This window comes from Canis lupus, chromosome 17 (assembly GCF_048164855.1).
Source record: "Canis lupus baileyi chromosome 17, mCanLup2.hap1, whole genome shotgun sequence".
Classification (NCBI taxonomy): domain Eukaryota; kingdom Metazoa; phylum Chordata; class Mammalia; order Carnivora; family Canidae; genus Canis; species Canis lupus.
Window position 1 is genome coordinate 59,957,926 of NC_132854.1, and position 20,066 is coordinate 59,977,991.

A 20,066-nucleotide genomic window follows, 5' to 3' on the forward strand; every position below is an offset into this window, starting at 1 on the left:
TGATCAAAATAGAAAGGTAACAATGTCAAGATGGACAGATGTCAATGGATACAGTGGAAAAATTAATTCATATATCTACAGTTAATTGATATTTGATGAAGATGCAAAGGCAATTCCGTGGAGAAAGGGTAGTCTTTTCAACAATAGGTGCGTGAAGAAATTCTTGGGGGGTGATGGGTATGTTCATGACTTGATTGTGGTGACAGTTTCACAGGTGTATGATATGTCAAAACATAGACTGTACATCGCAAATATATTTTCCACTTACTAGTTGTATGACTTGGGATGGAATAGCTCCTCTGAACCTGTTTTTCTGTATGTAAATTAGAGAACACAGTTCCTACTTCATTTGGTTGTTGTGAGTGGTGTTACTTTATTGATGCAAAGCCCTTATGGTATTACAGGAAGTATTAACAAATGTTAAAAAGTAATGTGCTGGGAATTATGCAGAGTGCATTGTAAGAATCATCTTACTTAAACTTCTACAATCTTATGAAATAAGTACCAATATCCTTATTGTACACATGGGAAAACTGAGGTGTCAGGAGGAGGTATAACCTATCCTCTGGTTGGTATAGCCAACCTGTGCTGTTGGTTGCACAGCACACAAGTAGCAGAATCTGGATTGAAATAAAGGCAGTCAGACTCCACACACTTTAATTCTATGAATAAGTGTTAACAGATGAGGCACTGACTCAAGTGCTAGTAAGAAAATTGTCCAGACAGTGCCCATGTTTTCTAGGATGTTACTATCTGAGATATGTGAAAATATCAACAACCAACAAGTTTGGGCGGCCTTCTGGGAGTTCCTTTTGTAATTACTCCTGGCATCTGGCTCAGTGTTCACCAAACCTGTTTCTTCTTCCTGGGCACATTAGTCAAAATATTTCCCAGGACTCTTATATCTAGAACTTATATCAAGTTCTTGCCAATAGAATGTAAGAAAAAGTAGTTTTATATCCTTTTGAGGCAAAGAAAGTAGGAATAGATGGACTTTCTCCATTTTCCACTCCCATATCCCCCTCAACTGGTTTGAGTTTAAGACGAAGGAACCACAACATTGGGAGGAACTGGTTCCTGAATGACCACCTGGAGCAGAGCTCTTACTGTTGACTGAGTTGAACCACCTTTGATGTGTAAAGCAACTAGAATTTTGAGATTTGAGGTTATTATAGCAATTAGCATACTCTGACTAATGAATGGTTCTTATGTAATTTTACCTTTGCTGACATATCCCATCTCTAGAAATTTTGACCTATAGATCAAATATCTAGACCAACTCTATTGTGAGGGGATGGACCACAGAGGAGTTAGAATAGAAGTTTAAGGGGATCTCTGGGTGGCACAGCGGTTTGGTGCCTGCCTTTGGCCCAGGGCGCGATCCTGGAGACCCGGGATCGAGTCCCACATCGGGCTCCCGGTGCATGGAGCCTGCTTCTCCCTCTGCCTGTGTCTCTGCCCCTCTCTCTCTCTCTCTCTCACTGTGTGCCTATCATAAAAAAAAAAAAAAGCTTCAAATGTGTATTTCCTTTAAAAAAAAAAAGAATAGAAGTTTAATTAAGAAATAAAATCTGGGGATGCCAGGGTGGCTCAGTCAGTTAAGCATCTGACTCTTGATTTTGGCTCATGTCATGATTTCAGAGTCATAAGATCGAGCCCCACATTGGGCTCCATTCTCAGCACAGTCTGCTTGTCTCTCCCCCTCTGCTCCTCCTCCCACTCATGCTCTCTCACTCTCTCTAATAAAAAATAAAAGGAAATAAAAGGAATAATATTTAATTAGTAGGAGATAATATATGAATAGTACATGGAACCTAAGTGTTTCAATACTTAAATTCTTCCCCAAATTCTAATATTTAAATATCCTTCATTCTCACTCATGGTGGTTGAGTACTGGCATATGTTCATGGTTCAAATTCCCTACTGGCTTTTGCTATATCTGCTTCCTGTTTCTTGGGGCTTCAGTTGTGGGCATCAACTTTAGGTTTTCCAAGACCCACAAGAAATTGAATCATCTCTGGCTGTCTTAGATGTATAATTGTTTCTCTGAGTTGTTTTGAAACCCTCCATTGACTTCTCAAAAACCTATTTGATGGGACAGGTTGATACCATCTGTTTTTCAACTATCGTTTTTTCCCCCTCCTTCTTGCTCATTGGAAGGTTTGCTTTCCACTCAGTTTACCGACTTCCCAATCTGTGGTGTGTCTTCTCTCAGAGTGTACCTTCTCTCAACTCTGACAATTCATGGTTTGCTGACAGACCTTTGGTTCCTGGCCAATTACAGCTGGGTTATGACTCCAAAAATCTCTTGGCACAAGAGGATTCTCTTGGTTTTCTAGGGCTTCTGAGAGAGAGAGAGAGAAAGAGAAAAGGAACACTTGCTATCCTGGCTTGAGGACCATATATGACAGCCTGAACATGTAGTACTACTCTTATGTTTCATTTCTTCCTTTTCTAGTTCTAGATTGAAAAAAAATCCCGGAGGCAGTACAATTTTTGCAGTTTGAATTAAAGAAATTTTGGGAGAAATAGCTGTTTATAAAACTGAACAGTGCTTACCTTATGCTATTGTCATGGAGAAGGGGCTTGGTTCTAGACACCTGGTTCTGAGCACCTATTGTTTTGCAAATGGTGATCACTTATAGCATTCCAGAAGCTATCTGTGAAGAAACATGAGATCTGATCATCGGGTCCCATGTTTTCCTTTACGCATGAGGAAAATGGGCCCTAGCATCAGGTGGACAACTCCCCAGAGTATGGTCTTCAGATGGGTGTCTGTCTGGGAGTCACTTATTACTGGTTGGTGGCAATACAGGCACAGAATGTGAGAGTAAGCATTTAGAAACATTAAAAAAATATATTTTATTTATTTATTTGACAGAGAGAGCGAGAGAGAGAGTGAGCACACAAGTAGGGGGAACAGGAGAGGAAGAAGCAGGCTCCCCACTCAGCTCACTCTCTCCTCTCCCAAATAAAGAAATTATTTACTTTTACTCATTAAAAAAAAACAGGCTTATGTATATTTTTTAAAAAATTCATTTATATTTAATCTATTTTTTATTATTATTTTTTAATAATAAATTTATTTTTTATTGGTGTTCAATTTGCCAACATACAGAATAACACCCAGTGCTCATCCCGTCAAGTGCCCCCCTCAGTGCCCGCCACCCAGTCACCCCCACCCCCACCCACCTCCCTTCCACCACCTCTAGTTTGTTTCCCAGAGTTAGGAGTCTTCCATGTTCTGTCTCCCTTTCTGATATTTCCCACTTATTTTTTCTCCTTTCCCCTTTATTCCCTTTCACTATTATTTATATTCCCCCAAATGAATTTATTTTTAAAGATTTTATTTATTATTTACTTGAGAGAGAGAGAAAGAGCATGAGGGCAGGGAAGAGGCAGAGGGAGAGGGAGAAGCAGGCTCCCTGTTGAGCAGGGAGCCCCATGCAGGACTTGATCCCAAGACCCTGAGATCAGGACCTGAACTAAAAGCAGACACTTAACCCACTGAGCCACCCAGGCACCCCTAATTTATTTTTTATAAGAAGCTTTATTTTTTAGAACAAGTTTAGATTTATAGAAACATTGAGAAGGTAATGCAGAGAATTCTCATAGCCTCTGCCAACAAGTTTCCCCTATTATTAATATATCACATTAGTATGGTACATTTGTTATAATTATTGAACCCATAATGTTACATTATTATGAACTAAATTCATATTTTACTGATATTTCCTTAGTTTTTAACTTGACATCCTTTTTCTATTCCAGGTTCTCATCCAAATACCACATTATCTTTAGTTGTTGTGTCTTTTTAGGCTCTTCCTTATTGTGATAATTTTCTCAGATTTTTGTTGGTTTGATGACTTTGACAGTTCTGAGGAATACTAGTAGGGAGTTTTATGGGATATCTTTCCGTTGGGATTTGTCAGATGTTTTCTCATGATTAAATTGGGCTTATGGGTTTTTGGCAGGAAGACCAGAGAGGAAAAGGGCCATATTCATCACATCATATTGAGGCAACGTATTGCCAACATGACTTATTATTGTTGATGTTGACCTTGATCATCTGGGTAAGGTCATGTTTGTCAGGTTTCTCTGCTGAAATATTATTTTCCCAGGTCCCCCTTTTATAGTGTACTCTTGAAGGAAGTCACTATGTACAGCCTACACTTAAGCAGGGAGTTATAATTTATTTTATTGTACTTTATAAAAATATAGTTTATAATATATATTAAATGCATAAGCGTATATATATTTTTGGATATAAAAATACTGTTGGTATGTGATAGACTGAAAATGACAAAGGTCCTTCGCCACTGATCATTTGAGAAGCATTGCTCTAAAAAAACTTGATTAAGGGCACACTGAAGAAGCTCTGGGACTGAACCCAAAACGTGTTGGCTCTAACCCAGCTTTCTTATTCCCCAGAGCTCAATATCCCTCTCATTGTGGAGCAAGTTGATGGCTGGCTGTGTGATACCAAAGATTACCCCATGACCATTTCCATGGACCTTAAGGAGTACGTCAAGTCTTGATGGAAGTTTCTGAAATACCAGTTTCACTGAACCTTGAAATATTAGACTGACTGGGCTACTGTTTTAGGTCACGTTCGGAGAGTGAGACGGATTTGCACACCGGAGTTTATTGGGAGCGAGGGGAATGGGGTTGGGCAGAAGGAGTTGAAGTGCAGTGTAGTCCAAGCAGAGGCCCTCACCAGCCTTATGGGAGTGCGGGGCCTGAGACGGCCATTCAGAATCGCTCCCCACTTAGGGAGATTCGGCTTTGAGGCCCCCATGTCGGCCTGGTATTGGATGCTGTCTGTCTTTGGGAAGAAAGTATAAACTTAGGAGAGGCGGCTTCTTAGCTTAAGGACCTAGCCCAGAAAGGGACTCCGTTGTGCCCTCAAGAGCCAGCATGGTTGGCAGCTGGGGGAATGGGCTGAGGGGGAGATCTGGATGGCACCCCATAGCACTAGCTGCAGATACTATTTCTTTGGAAATTTCTTTTGCTTTTGTGTTGTGTCTAGATTCCAGGAATCAGGAGGTTGTTTGTGCCACTCTCCCTAGCCTTGTTAGCTGTCTCTAGTGCTTGAATGCACTAATTGTACTTTGGGTATGGATGAGGTAATCAGAGAAAGGGATGCTGGGAACAGAGGCCGTATGAGAAGGTTAGTGCGGGCGTAAGACACAATGCGGAGGATTTGTATTTGTGCAATCTGGCTGCTTCTATGATTCATTTGGGTCTGTGGACCCTCATAATCAGCAGGCTCCAGTGAGCTGAGTGTTGCTTTCTAAAGGAAAATGCAAGCTGGGACTTGGGCAGGGAGGAGTGCACATGCCCCACAGTGAGGGGTGCTCTCACACAAGCACAGGGAAGCCGCGCAGAATGAAGCTGCAGGGAGATTCTTGTGATTTTTTTTTTCCAGGGGCTAGTGATGCAAATGGCAGAATTACTATGATTGGTCAAGGATTGATTTCTCTTGTCCCTTGTCCCATGTGGGATTTCGAGCTTACTTTTCCCCACCCATTTTGTTTCCGAGTGGGAACAGGGAATTTCAATTTCCAGGCAAGAGGTGGAGTTCCAGAGGAGAGCAAATTTGCCCAAAGTAAATTCTTATACAGAAAAAAACAAAACAAAACAAAACAAAACAAAACAAAAAAACATCTTTCCTGTGCTCAGCACCTTGTTTCCCTGACTTTGCCTCATGGCCCTTTCTTTTGTTTATTGCAGTTTGAATTCACTAATGAGTCTTTCCTTTAAGCATCAGCCCAGATTGGAGGATGTTTGGTGTGAATTTGCTCTCCCTGGTCGATGGGAGAAGCTTGTACTTAGCAAAGAAGCTCCAAAGAAGGAAAGCCCCTTTCCCTCATTAGCCTTTTCCACCCGTGGCCTCAGGTCTTGGCACCCACCGTTTGGATTGTATGTAACTATGGGGGCAGAAAAAGGTTAGACGACTTAGAAAGCATTGAAATGGATTTCGTTTTCCTATTGAGAAGTTTGAATGAGAACCGCCATTTTTGCGTAATAACCGCAGACATAATAATAGCTGACGCTGAGCTCTTTCTGAGTGCTGAGCACTGTGCTAAGCACCTTGTAGGCATCGTCTCATTTTACGTATAATGATTCCACGCTGTGGATACTATTACAAACTGTTCAACACAGATGATGTGACAAAACTTGGAGAGATGAGGTAAGTTGCCTGTGTGTGGCAAGGGGACTCAGATCAGGTGCTGACACCTTTGCACCACTTCCTATCCTGCTTTATTGGCTGTGGGATTGGGACAGGGGAGTAGTTTGAATAGGAAAACAGGAAATGTGCTCAGACTGGCTTCTTTGGGACAAGACCTTCTGAGGAGCAACCTCCTGTAGGCTCCTTCCTGTAGCCTAGGCCTTCTTCTCTTGGACCTAGAAGGAGAGCCCAAAGGGACAATTAAGATCTAAGGGTTAGAATCTTAAGACTGAATTTGGAACTCTGATCTTTATTTGGGAGTCTGTGGTCTGAAGTTGATAGTTGAGGTCCCAGGTACGGATATAATAGCCTGAGGAGAGAAGGTGCAACCAAGAAGTCAAAGGGCCCAGGCTGGATTCCTGGAAACCAACATGTAAGGGAAGTGTAGAGGAAGATGAGCCAATAGGAAGGTCCAAGAGAAGAGTCAGTTTTGCTGTGATCATCCAGGACAGGATGGTGTGTGGTCACCCAGGACCGGGTGGTCATCCAGAAATGAGAGGAGCCATCAGGGAGGAGTGATACAAAGCTGTCAGGTTAGGTGACATCGCATTCTTAAGAAGGGAGAGAAGAAGGGAAAGATGGAAGGAAATGCAAACGCGTCAGAGAGTAGAGAAAGGGCAAAGTTAGGGAAGGTTATGTCAAGGCCTGTATATTCTTAATGAAGTACAATGTTTTTTAGGTTTTTCTGGCCCAGTTGTTTCTTTCTCAAAGTATTCTGTTCATGACTCCTCTCCCGTGGTGCTCAAGGAGGAATATCTCAACCCAAGGGTAACCTAGCTGTGGGCCATGCCAAAATCATGACAGGGAGAGGCATATCTGAGCCTCTGCTAGGTCACTGGTGGTAGAGATTGTGGTTGCAGCTCTTAGGTTGCCCTATTGGGTGGGTTTTCACCTCCTAATGAGCATCTCTAGACTTTCTTGGAAAACAAACTGGACAGTTTTACCTTTTGTCTCTTTATCTTGGAGAGACCTCAGTTCTATCCAGGTTATCAAGTATTCTCGGCTGCCTCCTGCCAGGGGCATCCAGGGAGAGGGGTCTTGGGGACACTTAGCCCACTCCTGTTTTTTTTATTTTTTATTTATTTTTTATTGTTATTATTTATTTATTATTTATTTTTTTATTTTTTTTTACCCACTCCTGTTTTTACTGAGAACTTGGGGCTGCAGCCAAATTACTTGAGTGTCAAAGGGGTCAAGGATTGGCAAATTCAGGGTAATCGCTAAGGTCAGACTCCAGTGAGACATTCAAGATCTGTGCTTCGTAGGTGCTCACCTTGCTCTTCAATACTCTGGTGCCGGCGTTTATGTGCACCATAATGCACATTTATGCTGAATTTATGTGACTGTTAGTGGAAAATTCTGTACTTTGAAAAGATATGAAAGCCATGAGTCAATGCAATAGGATTTTAGCAGCCTACATCATTCATTTTATGGGGAAAGTGACTGAGATTCAGAGAGAACTGAGTTGTCCAGTTATGGCTGGCTGGGATTTGAACCCAGGTCTTCGGGTTCCTAGTCCGGTGCTCTTTATATACTGCATCCTCATTATGTAATAAAGGGTAGCTCATTACAGGAGTGTAAGGGGATGTATTGGTGGCTCTCTCCTTTCCCGTAATTCTCCCTAGATTTTTACCTCTTGCTCTCAGTTCTTTAGGATATAATGGACTTTGTCTCTCTGGGGAAGTGTAACCATAACTCATCCCCATGGCTAAAACCAACTCAGTCCCCTGAATCTTTCCTGTTTACAATATGCTCCTTAGAATTTTAAAATTAGTGAATAAAACTCTTCTTGTCATAGCTAGGGATAAACCCATAAGGTAGCCCTGGAGAAGTTTGACTTAAATTTGAACCAAATCATCAAATATTGGTATAAGACGTTTTCTGGGGAGCAGGCGTTTAGTGAAGGTGGGAGGAGATGACGCTCGTGGCTTCAGTGCTGGGTATTTTGCACAGTCTATTTGAAGTTTGTAACCATACTAGGCATTATCCCACTTTACTGCATGGGAAACCGGGTCACAAAGACGTTAAGTAATTAAACCAGGTCGCCAAGGGTTGGTCATGTCAATTAACTGTCCGTGCCAGATTTCAAATCTTGTTTTGTCTGGCTCCAAAATATGTGTTCTTTCTACTACCCCGTAATTTTCTAACTTGACAGAAAAGTTCCCTGCAAAAGTGGTCTAAAAAGCAGATTTCATCCAATCCAGGGATTTGAATTCAGCAAGACCGAGACAGGGTCAGGAATCTATCTTTTTCAAAAGTGCCCTCAGTGATCCGGGCATATGGCTCGTTGGAAACACCAGAGGGAAAAGACGGGGCAGTGGCCTAGAAGTCTCGCGCCCCTCCTGGGCAGGTTGCAGAGAAGCGGCCACCCTGCCGAGGCTCGCGGCCTCTCCCACTTGTCCGGTATCTTCTGACTCAGAAGAGGTGGCTTTCGGCCAGCGTCGCTAGAGGAACTCGCACGTAGACAAGGCTTCCCTGCGTGAAATCTACGGTTCATCCAGAAGTTTCCAAGGTGGGATTGTAGTCCCGTTACTTCCTCTAAGGGAAGAACCATTTGCCACCACACAGGGAGCTTTCCAGAGATGGGCCCCTCCCGTCCCTATCCTGACACCCGGCACAGACGCCTGGCGCACGGTGGGCGCTCCGGTTCCCGGGCCACCGAGCCCGGCGGGCCTGCTAGTGGTCCGCAGGCCTGAGGGCTTGGGAATCTCCCGTTCGGAGCCTGCGCTGTTTGGGAGCCCGTCCGTCGGCCGTGTAGCTCCGAGGGCCACGGCCAGACGCAGCCAGCTCTCTGAGGCGCCAGCGATGAGTGTCGGGTGGTCCTTTTCCTTCATAATGTTTTATAAGCTGAGCCTTATTTGCTTACGGGAAAGCACTGTGGGGATTACATTTCCAATCTAGTCCGCCCTGTAATCATTTCTTTACTGCGGTGGCTACTACGATTTCAGGGGGCGCCTCCCGGTTCCATCAGCAGCGTTGTTACCTTGCCTCCCAGCCTTCCTTCCAGATCATTAGCGGGAGATGAACAATCCGGAGATTCCAAGAGTCTGAAGCTTAATCAAAGAATCTGGTCTTCTGGCCCGGACAGAGCATCACACGTTCCAGGGCTCCGATTGCCCAGGTCCACGGACCCTGGGAGCCCAGGCGAAGGCCTCTGACGGTTTTCAGTAATGCAGTTCTGCATTCCAGAGAATTCCACTCCTGCTCCCCCGCTCCAGCCATACCCTACATTGGAAGCAAACCACACGTGCACGGGAGGCGTAAGGTAGCTCAGCGACCTGATATTCAGATTGGTGTCCTTTACGTGAGTTTCAGATCTGCCTCGTGGCCCACGTCGTCCAGATAACTGAGTATGGTTCAGGCACAGGTGAGTGAAGGGGGTGGATGCAAGGCACCTGGACGTTGTGGTAGCCTCAATGAGCTGGCCGGGGCATGCTGGCCCCAGAGGAAACTCAACATCTGCTTTTCCTTCCTCCCTCCCTCCTTCCTCGCCACCTCCCACAGTCCACCTTTTCCTCCCGCCACGGATGCTTCTTAAGCTGCACCCTTCCTATATCCCAGCTATCGCAGCAGGCCCCCGACAGTACAAGGCAGCAATGATGTGGCTTTTGCCTGTTAGGAGCGCCAGGCTCACTAGAGCTCGTGATTTGTCCAAGTGGAGCTGTGATTACGTGTATGTCTTCTGGACCATTGTTTCTACATCCCTGACCCTGGGGGCTTTGCAGAGCCTGCTGGCTGCTTTGATGAAGGATCAGGTGAGAAGGTGCTTAAACGCTGCTGTCCTGTAGCAGAGCCTCCTCCCTGCTCTTCCGGTACCCACCTCCCCCCCCCCCCCCCCCCCGCTCTGTCTTTTCCCACAATCCAAGCATTGCCCCATTTGGATCACAACGGATTCTGGGTTTGTGGGGGGGCGGGTGCCAGGGGGTCAGGAAGCATGGAGCCATCTCCGGGCATGTTGGACAATGACTGCCGTACAACCGAAACAACTCTGATTTGGAGTGGTCTTGGGTTTGAGGATTTGTAACTGTTGCTTCTGTAATGCGGCTGCTGGTAGCTGGTGGTGAAAAGGACAAAGAGAGAAGTAACCTTCACGTTGGAGAAACAGAGTATTTGTAAGGAAAGAAACGTTATAACATTTCTAAGAAATATCCAGATCAGTAAAATATTCACCAGACCGTCTGCAAGTTTGGGCGACACAATGCTCAATTGCTCACTCACCCACTCACCCATCCGTTGTATCGGGCGCTGGGTGAGGGGCTAGGGATACACATGAGCTGCAGCCCTGCTTGCTCTGTGGTTGAGAAACCCGTGTTTCCAAACACTGGATCTGACTCTCTTGGCATCATGAAGAGAAGGACTTGTGGCTGCATATGTCTGGTGGGTAGAGTGGGGGTCTCTTGGCATTTAATCTATGTTAAAAATACCTTCCAAACTCATTTTACCAGCACCTCGGAGCTGTAAAATATGTTACGAAGTTAAAAGAGAAAAATCAGAGAAGCAACTATTAAAAATGTAGAGTATTTCAGCTGAAAAACTTGGACCTAAAAGAAAAAAAATGTTCTACTCGGGACCACTTTGTCTCGAAGGAGGTTTAAAAAAATCTTAAAAATAACAGGAGCTTTGTCACTTGTGGTATTCAGGGCTGAAGGATGCTTAAGCTCCTAATGTTTAGTGATTTTTAAAATGCAGCTACAAGACATTATTTTGGGGTAGAAAAAAGTCTAGTTGTTCCTCAACTCCAGCCACTGCAAATCAGGGAATGGATTCTGTTCCCATCTTCCAAACGCAAGTGAGTTTCCATTGGGTTGAGACCAAGCATGGACAATTTCAGCCTGAAATGATTACTTTCTGGAAATTTTCGGTGAGTGGAAACAGTCATGTAGAGGTGTGGATCTTGCTACCTGGATCAATAACTTTAGCTAGTTAAGGTGCCTGCCAAGAAAGGCAAGGGAAGATCAAATTTCATAGACCTAACAAACCACTGGAAACTTCTTGCACGCGTGTGTTCAAGGATTGCTTTTTATGATTTATAGAAACCAAAGCACTCATTGGAATATGAATAATAGCTAACATTTACTTGTCATTTATTACGCTGGCTACTAGGCCGACTCTTCTATGTACGTTGACTTATTCAATCCTAATGACAACCCCTGAGCAGGTACTGTTGTTTTTCCTAATTTACAGATGAGAACGTTGAGGTTCAAAGAGGCTAACTTGATGGGGATCCCTGGGGGGGCTCAGCGGTAGAGTGTCTGCCTCCAGCTCAGGGCGGGATCCCGGGTCCTGGGATCGAATCCCACGTCGGGCTCCCGGCATGGAGCCTGCTTCTCCCTCTGCCTGTGTCTCTGCCTCTCTCTGTGTGTCTCTCATGAATAAATAAATAAAATCTTAAAAAAAAAAAAAAAAAAGAAAGGCTAACTTGCAGAGAAGGGTCAGTGTGTCCTTCCCTTAGAAGAGGAGTCAGGCTCCGTATGTGTGGATAAATGCGAGCGTTTCTACTTCCTTGTCATTTAGTTTTCTCTCTCAAGTTTGGGGTGGATATTGGTAACTTCTTAGTCCCTGGGAGAAGAGTAAAAATTTGAATTCAGAAGGGCATTTGGAAACCCACGAGATGAATGTAAGAAGCTCAAAGCAAATCTAAGTCCACCAATGGGATACGAACACCTTGGAAAAATCCATTGCCATCTCAGGGTTCGGTCTGGGGAGGGGGGCAGCGGGTGGGGGGGCTCTGTCTTTCCCTCCAAGCACCCCTCACGTTTCCCTCTCAGGTAGAGGCTGACAACAGGAAACCAACTGACTCGTTTTCCAAGTGAGCCACGCATTCACCTACTGCAGGAGCTCGGAGCTGTCAGCAGTTTGCAGATGCACAGGCCGCAGGAGATCTCATTTCTCTTCCTAAAACGCTCGGCCTTCTCCAAAGCGCCTTCCCACGGCATGTCCGGCCGTGCCCACAGGTGTGCCTTCTGTGCACGTTCCTGGACGTGCCTGGGCCTCCAGCGGTGTGAGAAGCCAGGTAGGTAGTGGCGGCTGGGTGACCACTGGCAGGGCCAGGGCCGTTGGAGGTCACCTCCAGGCCCCATGTCACCAGGGTTGTGGAGGTCACCTCCAGGCCGCATGTCACTGGGGCTATGAAAGTCACCTCTAGGCTGCATCTCACCCAAGCAGGTGGTGGCGCTGGGGGACCTGCTCCGGGCCACAGCCCCCCCCCCGCGCTGGTGTGAATGGAAGGAGAGTGATTGCAAGTGTCAAAGGCCGGCAGCGTTTGCCAAATCATGGGCTTTTTAAAAACATATCCATGGACTACACGAAGAGTTTGGCCTTATAAAAAGGATCGTGTAAGTACCGTAGTCTTTTATCCAGAATGTTGTTAAGGACTTTTTATTAAAAATTAAGATGCTTTAGAAACCACATAAAATTTTAAAAGGCTCTACCTCTCCACTTGGCCCTTGCCAGGGCACCTCGGGGGGAGACGGTGCGATGCCCCAACAGTCGGGGAGGCCCGCGGAGGGACGCTGTGCGCTGCAGTCTGTCCCCAGAGTGGCCGCAGTGGTTCCCCGGCCAGGCGTCCCCCTCCTCCCTGGCTCACCCGGCCCCCTGGGGGCTCTCCGGGGTTGGCGGGGTGCTCCTGTAGACCATGCACCCAAGTCCAGATTGGACCTCACGTCCGTCAAGACCAAGGGGCAGGTCTCTTGGTTCAGGTCGACTCAGCCCGGGGGCGGCGGTTCCTTCCGTGGGCTCCAGCATCCGCCCTGGCTTCCTCCCTGCCGGGCCTGCTGACGGCCGCGGGGCCTGGGCTTGTCCTGGATGCACTTCCTTTTACAGTCAGGAGGTCCTGTGCCATGCTGGGTGCTGTTCTATGGCTCGGAGCTGGGTAGTCCGCCCCCGCCCCCTCGGACGCCCCGTCCTGGCCCTGCCGTGATGCGGGCCTTGGAGCGTTGGAGCGCTCACCATGTTGGGGGCCACTTGCCACCATCACTGGAGTCCCCCTTCTCTTGGATGCCCTTCCATCTCTTTTGTGTTTCTCTAACTCCTTCAGCAAGACCGCAGGCCCAGGGTGTAAAAGCGCATCTTCCCCTCCTCTCTCTCCCTGTGATGGGTTCAATTTCCCTTACCAACAGCTCTCGAGTTTGAAAGACCTGAAAACTCTGACTTTGTCCTTTGCTGAAATTCTCTTTTTTGTTTTTGCTCGTAGGGAACCAAGGGATGCTTTTAACCATTCTGACACACTCAGGAATTTTCTGGCTTGCTGCTGCTGTGTGTGTGTGTGTGTTTCATTCAGTAAATTAGAGGAATCTCTTCCTTGTAATTGAGGAGCCCTTCTTTGTGCGAGATAGTGTCCTAGGTGCTGGTGATTCGGAGAAGACCCAGGTCCTGGCGGGAAGAGCTTGCAGGCCGGTGGGGAGACCCATAATGACACATCCTCCACCGCGCTGGGGGGATGGTGGGGAGGAGTCGGAGGGAGTTGTGCGGGATGCTCCGTCTCGTCTCGTACCAGAGAGCAGGTCAGTGAATTCAGCAAAAGGTGGGAGGTGAGGGCAAGTGTCACCAACAAGTGCTGGTTGACCTGAGTTCCAGAGCATGATGAGGCATCAGCCACGGCATCCGTGGCGGAGAGAGCAGCACGGGCACCGGCCTGGAAGCGTGAAAGAGGGTTGATGGTGTCCAGTCTGCTTATGAACCTTGTCCAAGATCCGATCGCCTGGTCTTTACGCAGTTTCTTGCCCGCCGTACAAGCAGAATGTGCTTTGAGCGGGTGATCAGGGGAGGTCAAGGCCTGCCCGGCTGGTGTGAGGGACTCAGGGGCTGGGTAGGGAAGGGTTAGTCACTTGAAAGTTTTGTGTGCTGAGACAAGGCTCTTAAAGGAGCTCTGGGGTTTTTACAGGGGAGAAAGTGCTTAAAGGCAGATTATGCAGCCAACGGTGAGCCAGTAAATGGTTTCACTGGGGCCAATACTGGGATATTTTGGCAGCCCTCTTTATTGGGCGTGGGGCTCTCTGGCTATTCAATACCATTGTGAATCTCCTTGCGAATGCCCATGAGGGGTTAGGGTGAAAATATAGAGCTTTTAAGTATTTTAACGTGATTTCAATTGCATTTTAATTTTTAATAAAACTTTTAATAAAGTTCTGCTTTAGGAGCCACAGAGATCAAACGTTTCTACTTAATAGGGAGTCCAGTATTGTCGTACTGGGAGATAGATGGGCTTTACCAGCCCGCGCTACGTCTCTTTCAAGTAAATGCAATAAACGGTTCTATTGGAATGGGTAAAAAGGGAAGATGCGTGCACGCATACATGCATATATCCTTTTTTTTTTTTCTCCATAGCCAATAATTTCACTCTTTGGAAGTAAACTCTGAGCTCCTGGCGTCTTTGACCAATACCCCGCTCATGTGATAGTTACACCGCTCCAAAGACAGTACGGACATCTGAGCCAAATCATTTTCTCTTTCGTTTGCAAGGAATTGAACTGACAGATATACCTGTCTATTTTGGTTCCAAGAAAATGTCTTGTTAGAAATGTGTGATAATATATTATATGACAGTCGCTGAAAATGTTTCAGATGCGGCCGTACATCGGTTGTGGTTTTCAGCCCAGATGTGCACCATGTTTAGAATTTGCTGGGCTTCTTCATGGGCTAGGCTGGCGCTAAGTGAACAGAAAGAGGTGTTTTGCTTTTCAGTGAAACCTCTTCAGTGAACGGATGGCTTTTCTTCTTTTCTTTTCTTTTCTTTTCTTTTCTTTTCTTTTCTTTCTCTCTCTCTCTCTCTCTCTCTCTCTTTTTTTTTTTTTTGTGATAGGAAATTATAGGAATCATGCAGATTGGAGCAATTCACTGTCCTCACACCCCCTGGGTGGCTGAATGGCTCCTACCAAGGCCTCCTTGGTCTTGTCTCCTAGGGTCGGGACGGCTGGCAGGTGACCGTCGCTGAACGGAGCAGCCCTTCCCTGCTCACGCGGTAACTAAAGAAACCTGCTTCGTATCTGACGGGAGTTACTATCTTAGGCCCCTGCCTGGTGACTCGGTGTAAGGCACGAGCTAATCAGAACTCACTTCATTAAAAAGGCTGAGGGGGACGTCTTTGTATTGCACATCCCAGCGAGGCTCCAGGCAGCCTGGGCTAAAGGGGTCAGGGCCGGGACGTCTGTGTCTCCACGCGTGTTCAATAAAAGGTCTTTCTAGGCAGAGAAATGGTCTGTGTGCCCTGACCGGTCGGCTGTCTCATGCTGTCTCGTCTTACGTTTCGATTCTGGTGGCGCGTTGGTTATGAGTGGGGGAGATCTGCCTCCTTTCCTTGCCAACCAAGCTTGTGCTTCCGAGTCTTTGTTAATCCGTGCGCCTTGATGGTGGCCCACGATCATGTCCTGCAGCCTGCGCTGGGCGTCTGTGCACCCAGGGACGGAGCTGCCCTTGGGATAGCAGGGGGGTAGTAGGTGACGGGCAGGACGGGGAGGACAGGCAGGATGGGGAGGATGGAGAGGACGGGGAGGACAGGGAGGATGGAGAGGACGGGGAGAATGGGGAGGACAGGCGGGACAGGGAGGATGGAGAGGATGGGGAAGACGGAGAGGACAGGCAGGATGGGGAGGACGGGGAGGATGGGCAGGATAGGGAGGATGGGCAGGATGGGCCCAATGGGTAAGACGGGGAGGACGAGGAGGATGGGGAGGATGGGTGGGACGGGCGGGATGGGGAGGAAAGGCAGGACAAGGAGGACGGGCGGGACGGGGAGGACAGGCGGGATGGGGAGGACGGGCAGGATGGAGAGGACGGGCGGGATGGAGCCGATGGGCGGGATGGGGCAGACGGGCGGGACGAGCAGGACAGGGAGGACGGGCGGGACAGGGAGGACAGGCGGGATGGGGAGGATGGGGAGGACGGGGAGGGTCTCAGTTGCAGAACTGAGGTGTTTAGAGCCCTGTGAGGAGCTCCCCACCCCCTCCGTGTGTGTGTGTGTGTGTGTGTGTGTGTTGTGCACGTGGACACACACACACCTGGGAAAGTTTTAGAATGTGGAGGAAAAGTGTGCCATTTAATTAAAAGGTGGATTTGGGGGATGCGTGATGTTGAATCTCCCCTTGCGTCCCCTCATGCGTCTTTTCCTACCAGGAAATAAAGTAAGTCAACCTCTTCGCTGAACTGAAAGCGTCGGAGATTTGTCGGCAAAATCAACAAATTCCCTCTGGGTCTTGGTGAGAGGAGGAAACGGCAGAGGGGCGAGGGGCCAAGTCAAGGACGATGTGGGTGCAGCCAGCGTCTGGCAGTGTCTCTGCTTCCCTGGAGATGCCTTGGCGCTAGGAGGCAGGCGCCGCAGATCTGGAGGGAAAGCCCATGAAGCCGGGAGCAGGAGGGAGCATGCAGGCCCCTCTGGGGGTGGGGGTGGGGGGGCGGCTGGCATTGGCAAGGGCTTTACTTACCATCACTCCCAGAGAGCCCTTCTGCATGTCATCCTTGTGCACGAGCCACGCTGACCTTGTCCGTATTGTTCCGATTTTATGTGTATGTGCTGATGAACTGACATAGTAAGACTTTTGAAATGTTTGCAACAAATATATATTTTTCAAATGTTTTATTTATTTATTCATGAGACACACAGAGAGAGGCAGAGACACAGGCAGAGGGAGAAGCAGGCTCCCTGTGGGGAGCCTGATGTGGGACTCGATCCCGGGACCCCGGGGTCATGCCCTGGGCCCAAGGCAGACGCTCAACCCCTGAGCCTCAGGCGTCCCTGCAACAAATATTTTTAGTACGAGGCATGTCGCACAAATGTGAAGACATAAAGTACAATCTCCCTCTTTCTGTTTAAGGGGAGACATTGTGCAATTTTTTAAACAATTTTTAAAGTGATTGGTGACTTGTGATTTTATAATCGGGCAAAAGAAAAATCTAAGATTCGACAAGTGACTTAAGATTCCCTTCTTTGGTAAATCATGGAAGCTTCTCTGTGGATACGAATCCCATTTCAAACATGGAATCTGAGTTTAAGAGAACGGTGCACACCAAAGTCACACCTGCATTTTTCTGGTTTGAAAGGAAGTAAGGGAATTTTGTGGTGGGTTTGCAAGTTTGATATGAAGATTTCAGTGTGCACAGAATCATTTATGTGGCAGACGATCCATCGGATACCGGGGGATCCAAAGAGGAAGTCCCAGAAACGTATGAACTGTTGAAGGCAGCAGAGAAAGAGATAATACAAAGTGATCGGTCCTACAATATACAAAGAGTGGTTACAGAACAATGATTCACAGGCTGGATAGATGAGTCCCTAGGGAGTGGGTTTTGCAGTATAGACAGGAGTCCAAAAGGGAACAGAGAAGTGACATAAAGGAGGAGGGGGAGGGGCGTTGTAAGCCGAGCAATGTGTAAGTAAAAACTTAAGCACGTTGAAGCACACCATCCGCTTAGGGACCTAATAGCCCAGCAAGGGGGCTGTGATGTATAGTAAAGAAAGAATAATAAGATACGGGGTTATGAGAACAGATCAGAGACAGATGGCCACCGCCTTCAATACCTTGCTAAGAGGTTTGAACTTCATTCCTCAGGCTGGTGCTTCTCAGGTTTTTTTTTTTTTGTTCTGCTCTGTTTTGTTCTCAATATCAGTCCGGCCACAAGCTCTGGAAGGGAAGGGTTCTACAGTCAGAAGTTTGGGAGACAGCGGTAACTAGGCATTGTTCCTCTTAGATACGCATACGTGGTCCCTATCCTGATGCATTTCAGCACTGGGGCAGCTTCGAGAATGCCCGAGAAGGCAGCACAGCCCAAGAGCCTACCTTGGTTATACTCGTTGCTTCCTAGATGTATGTTACTGTAGACCTCCTTCCCGCGGAATACCTTCTCGGGGTTCCTGAAACTACTATTCTCTTACCCTAGATTGGGAAATGCCCCTAGGGGAGCCACTGAGTGTTTCAGGAGGAGGGGGATTTGATCTGGAAAGCACTGGAGGAAGGGAGCGGGAGCCCTAGGGGAGGCCGGAAGAAAGGTGGTAGGCCTGGCACTGGGACATCACAGAAGACTGAACCTAATGCTGGCAAGTTCTCTGTTGCAGACCTTACTTTGTGCTGTAGCTTCCATTTCGTCCACTCACCTGTGAATTTCCCGCCACCGTTATTTTGCATCCCATGCCCAGCCCACGGTAGTTTGTGATTATGACTGTGTTGAATGAATCAAGGGAAGATTGAGCCTACAATTGCCTTTGGTTAAGAAATCCTTATTTTTTTTTTTAAGATTTTATTTACTTATTCATGAGAGACACATAGAGAGAGAGAGAGAGAGAGGCAGAGACACAGGCAGAGGGAGAAGCAGGCTCCATGCAGGGAGCCCGACGCGGGACTCGATCCCGGGACCCCTGGGTCATGACCTGGGCCAAAGGCAGATGCTCAATCGCTGAGGCACCCAGGTGCCCCTGTTTGGTTAAGAAATCTATTTGAAGATCTGGGCCTCTTGGGGAAGCTTGGAGAAGACAGCATTCTTTGGGAGCTACGAAATAAGCAGCAAATGCCTAAATCAGGTGTAGATACAACTCTCACTTTTGACGCTGACTCTGAATCAGCAGTATGACTCATTTTTTTAAAAGAATCATAAAATGTGGTATTTTATGTGTCTCTATTGTCTGTAAATCACCAATAAATTATTTTGTCCACCTCGAAATGTCTTTCTTACTCTCACAAGATAAAAAAAAAATATATAAAATAAATATATATAAATATATATAGGAAAGTATTATTTAATATAGTCATAGAGATGGAGGAGCACACGAGGCACGATAGATTGTGGTCCTTCTGGTGTGGAGTGACAGTTCTCTTTACTTTGCTGAGGGAAAGGAAGAGTTCTCTCCATGCCCGTCATAGCTCTCATGGAAAAGGGCAAATCTCCATTTACAATGTACAATTTGCTCCCAGATTTCTCAGCGTGAGACCTGCCGTCAAGGGGAGTCTTAAGGAAAGGTGGCAAAATGGCTCAGGTACGTAAGGTCCATGGTCATACCTGGAGGGGAACGGTCACAGAGGCTTCGGCTCCGTGGAGGGCTGGAGGCGCCCCCCTTCCGCTCGGCCAACAGCACCCCGAGGGAATGCACAGTGAGATCAAGGCCTTGGGCTCCGAGAGCCTAACGGGGTCCCCTGCGGTGTCGTGGGGCAATACCTGAAACATCAATTGAGGATTTTTTTTTTTTAAGTATTTTCTTGGGTCACTTGGTTCTGGCTCCCATTCGGTCAATTAGGCCATCTGGGTTCCTTGCCTTGGGGAAGGTACAACAAGCCCAGGAAACTAAGTCATATTCTGGCTTTTAGGGTTCCGAAGTCCTGACTCCCACGGGAGGGAAAAGGACCCTGGGGAAGTGATAGTAGGTGAGCCTAGAACACGCCGAAGCTGAGGATCGGCTGCCCGGCTTGGGGGGCTGCACTCTGTGGAGAAGGGAGCACCGGGGGGGGTGTAGATCCACGTTTAGGAGTTTCTGTGTGGATGATCCCTGAGGACGGCTGGTGCCCAGGCCTCACCGCGGCCGAGCCGTGGGCAGGGGTATGACCGTCGGGACCCAGCTGGAGCTGTGCGAGTTGGGTGCACACAGCAGCTGCACCCCGCTCTCTGCGTATTCCTCCGAGGAGAAATGACTGTGTGAAGAGGGGGGCCTCGGACACCATCGGGTTCCCATGGGCTGGCTGACGGGAAACATCATGCTCTGAGCTAAGGCAGTGGGCTTCCGACCGGCCCCCGTTTCCTACAGCCCAGCAAGGTGGGGGGCAGGAAATGACCTCCTGGGTACCAGCGAGGAGCACAGGGGAAGCAAAGCCAAGGCACACGTGGGAAGGCGGGCCAGGCCGCGGCGAGGCTGTTG

General features: G+C 47.6%; 1 long non-coding RNA gene across 4 annotated transcripts in view; it reads left to right on the forward strand.

The window, feature by feature from the left end:
- Window positions 1-20,066, forward strand: part of LOC140608220 (uncharacterized) — a 168,094-nt gene that overhangs the window by 140,902 nt on the left and 7,126 nt on the right. The window contains exons 1-5 of one of the 4 annotated variants that reach the window (XR_012010245.1): window positions 5,962-8,744; window positions 9,228-9,987; window positions 12,001-12,245; window positions 15,133-15,191; window positions 16,343-18,815. This is a non-coding gene — a long non-coding RNA (uncharacterized lncRNA). Of the gene's footprint in view, window positions 1-5,961; window positions 8,745-8,774; window positions 9,988-12,000; window positions 12,246-15,132; window positions 15,192-16,342; window positions 18,816-20,066 lie in introns of those variants that run through there. The other 3 variants (XR_012010244.1, XR_012010247.1, XR_012010246.1) reach the window with 3 other exon arrangements.